The sequence below is a fragment of the Cupressus sempervirens genome, chromosome 8 (assembly GCF_028749045.1).
Source record: "Cupressus sempervirens isolate cs-2001-9-10 chromosome 8, ASM2874904v1, whole genome shotgun sequence".
Classification (NCBI taxonomy): domain Eukaryota; kingdom Viridiplantae; phylum Streptophyta; class Pinopsida; order Cupressales; family Cupressaceae; genus Cupressus; species Cupressus sempervirens.
The window spans coordinates 387,131,702-387,135,933 of NC_143125.1; the positions used below are offsets into that span (position 1 = coordinate 387,131,702).

General features: G+C 34.4%; 1 pseudogene; it reads left to right on the forward strand.

The window, feature by feature from the left end:
* Window positions 1-1,923: 1,923 nt before the first annotated feature.
* Window positions 1,924-3,228, forward strand: LOC149542915 (28 kDa ribonucleoprotein, chloroplastic-like; annotated as a pseudogene).
* Window positions 3,229-4,232: the final 1,004 nt, after the last annotated feature.

Consider the following 4,232-nt stretch of genomic DNA (forward strand, 5'->3'; position numbering starts at 1 on the left):
AACAAATGGATTATGAGGGTGTAACAACATATTGCCTTCAAATTGGATCAAATCATCTGAATTTGGAGGGAAAAACTCCAATAATAACATCCTCTTCATTGAGGAACAAAATGGAACAAATGGAGGGAAACTCCATAAATATCAATCTTTCAAAGTGGAACCAATAGATCGAAGGTCAAAACAACTTCCTCAAATAGAGTCTCCAATATTGGAGTGCTCCAAGATATGGTAGCCTCGTCACCTATCAAAAAAAATGAGCAAGGTGTAGGAAGTCATACCATGAATAAATCAAAACTAGGAGCATACGCCAAGGAGAAAAAGAGATTGAAATGGGAAATCCCCATAAAATATCATCCTTGCATTGAGGAACAAAGTGGAACAAATGAAGGGAAACTCCATTAAAGTAAGTGCACACCAATTATAGGTTGGAGGGATACTCCACAGGCTAGATAAGGCAACTATGAGTCAGTTTAAAACTGTCGGGTCCACCATAATTAACCTTGATAAATTGGCTCCCGATGCAACTTACAAAAAAAAAAAAAATCATATAAATCAATGGTATAAAACCATAAAGTGCCAAAATGGGCATGAACGATGCTATGAAAGCATAAAAGTGCAATTATGTGCACATAAAAATATCATAATAAAGTTGAAGGCAAATGTGAAAGATAACTCATAATCCAAACAATATTGAGGTAAATGTAGAGATCCAAGGAAGATCAATGAGAAATAAACAGTATATAGATATCAGGTAGAAAACTCCATTAAGGGTAAACATGAGAATTTAAGTGATTTTATGCATTGGAGTCTTGAGCATATGAATTTTAGAGAAGTAAAAAAAAATAGACTTTATAAATTAATAAAATCACAATAGCTTGTATATTTATCTGGGCATATATGTGGGCCCCCATAGATACTTGAATAAATATACCTAAAAAATAAAATCCTACAATGAAACAAGGTCATATCTAGCTCACATGGAAGCCAAATTATTGATGGAACATAAATACGTGTTCTAAAAGAAATAGACTTGAGGTACTTACCTTGATGCTTGATCAAAATTAAAATGAAAAAATAATATAAGTACCTAAATTCACAAAAAAATGATAACATTTCTATCATCTTCTCTACAAATTCAAATTTATTAAAATGCATTATAAAATTTTAAGAACGTGAACTTGTCAAATAAGATCAAAAACTTCAGTAGGCATGAATATAGGAGATGTGAAAGGCTAAACAAATTGAGGACAAGATCAATGTGAGAAATCATTAAAATTCAATTGTTTAAGAAATATTAATAAAAATTGAAAAGTAAAAAAAATTTAAATTGACAAGAGAATATGATAATGAAAACTTCTTAATCATATAATATGTATTTATAAAATTTAGAAAGAATATATCTCTTAAAATAAAAAATGGTTTTGGAAAGAAACTTCATTACAAATTTATGATAGCAAAAGCAAAAAAAATATCCTCCTTTAGCTTGCTCAGGTAAGGATGTATAATTATAACAGTGAAATATGAATGATAAAAATTTGGAATGAATATGAATATATGTTGTTTTGTTATAAAACAAAACAAAACTCAATCGCAGTTTCCTTGAAACACATTTGCAATACATTTTTTACTAAAACACAAACAAAAAATCATAGATTATGAAATCGTGAAATGCATGCAGACTTCCTCCCATACATGTACAAATCAATATGCAACAAAAACAATGGTGAACCCCAAGAAACTACGCTCCTCATCCTAACAAGACAAACACTCCCAAATATATGTGCCCACCTTATCAACAATCTTGGTGGTATGTGATTGGTGATGGATAGATTTTTATAGCCACAACATACCCTAAAATACCTCCTAGTATCTTCAGTTGTTACTCAGACAAGCCATGTTCCCCATTTTTTATGAGCAAGTTCTGAGACACTCTGAAGAAGTAAGCTCAACACCATGGCAGCTTCAGCTTCCTTCTCAGTGGCAACTGCCCATGTTTATTTCAAGGCCATGCCACCATCGATAGAGCTTCCATTGGTAAAAGCCCCATGTTTTTCATGCTCACATGCCCACTGTCTGTGCTATGGATGTTTCTCATTCCTCCTCTTTATCCAACACTTCTCATCTCATAACTCCTCTCACCAAGGAGAAGAAGAGGGTTTTTTAATTGTTTTCATCAATAGTAACCAAGGAAGGAATGTCGCTTGCAGTGAATGAGGAAGAAGAGGAGCCACAATACTTAGAGGAACAAACATCGAAGACAGAATCGGCACAAGAGGCCTCTGCAAAATACACTGAACTGTCGAAACCTCTTGATGGCTCTAAACTCTACATAGGCAATCTACCTTATAGTTGTGACAGTGTTGAGTTGGTTGGATTAGTCTAGGAGTATGCGAGTCTAGAGATTGTGGAGGTAATTTATGATCGGGACACTGGGAGAAGTCGAGGATTTGCTTTTGTTACAATGAGCAGTCCTAAGGATGCTATCTTAGTCATTGAGAATCTTAATGGGAGGGAACATGGTGGTCATACTTTGAGGGTAAACATTTCAAAAAAGCCAGGGACAAGAGAAAGACAACCTTACACAAAATCTGTTGATCAGGAGAATAAGGTGTTTATAGGCAATCTTTCATGGAGTTTAAATGATGAAATACTGACAGAGGTATTTAGTTAACAAAAACAAATCAATATGCAACAAAAAAAATGGTGAACTTGAAACAAAGGTACTTTAAAAGAGAAAAGCACACAGACCCACACTCTAAAAATATAAAGACAATATTTTTGACAAATGCTAACATATTACCTGAAGAACAGGATGTTCAATAAAATCTATGCCAATTGAAGAAAGATAAATAGATAACAACCCAAATACACCATCTTGCCAAGAATTTCTCCACTGCTGAATACCATTCTAGGTGATGAGTAGCGGCTCATCCAAATTGTTCATGACATTCACCATAGCATGCCAATTAGTGGTCACATTAACAATGGGCCCAGGAAATTGTCCATTGATGGCAATCACTTGTTGTTTAACTCCAAGAGGAGATGCTTCAATGTATGACACATTCCAGCTTAAATACTGCAGTGGATCTGCAGACAATGCAAGCTGCAGCACGAGCAAAATGCCAGCCACAAGCAGCAGCAGCAGTCTCTCACATTCCTCCATCAATGTCTCCTCTCGGAAGCCCACCACCACAAAATTGCAAAACCACCTCTAAAGTAGCTAGCTAGCTCTAGGGATTTGAACTGGCGATGAGCCAATGAACCAAAACAACCAAAAAAGATAACTACCACACTACATTTCAATGGCGAAAAATGCTCCTATGCCCATCATCATGTTAATCAAAATGGACATCCTCATCTTCCCTTCAATGTCATAATAACATAGCATATAAATATATGGGTAGAGATAGATCAAAGGCATATAAAGAAGAGTCTTTAGACGCTGAGAAATGTTGAGAATAACTATACAATGATAATCTTCAGACACTAAGAAAGGTTGGAAGACAACACACTACATGTTTCTCTTTTTAAAAAAATGTCTGAAAACACAAAAATGTCTGCAAAAAAAACTCCTTTATAATGTCCTAGCAGCACGTTATTTGTTGGAGCTTACATGTTGGATAGCCCAAAACATTTTTCTTTTTTTTTTTAAATGACTAAAAAAAGAAAAGCGACTGCAAAAAAAACGTCTGCAGAAAAAAAACATCTCTGCAAGAATGAAAAATGATTGCCTCCGTTGGAAGTTTGCTAGAAAATTTACATTGGAGTACACCAGTAAAGTTCACCTCACCAGAAACAAGATGAGCACATATTTAGTCAAAGATACAAATTCCAGCAGGAATGCAAGAACAGGCAACATTCGATGAACCAACAAATAGAGAGCTAAAAACAGTAGAAATGCATATAACTCTGTGAATAATTGGGATTCTAACATAAGATTTACAGTTTATAACAATTAGTGTGATGTTCTTTTTCTGATGATGAATCATCAAGTGTGATATGAAATGTTGTTGCAAAGAAATTTTACACAGTTTATATGTCAAATTTGTGAGGTCTTGTAATTAGCATTGTAATAGTCATAATCGAGACTGAAAACTGAAAACTGAAAAGCATTGAACTTGCATGTTAAGAATTGACAAAAAAACAACAAAATGCAGCAAAACCACAGAAACATGGCAACAATTAAGAGCAGTCAAACAAGAAAACAATCACAGATATCATCAACCAAGAAC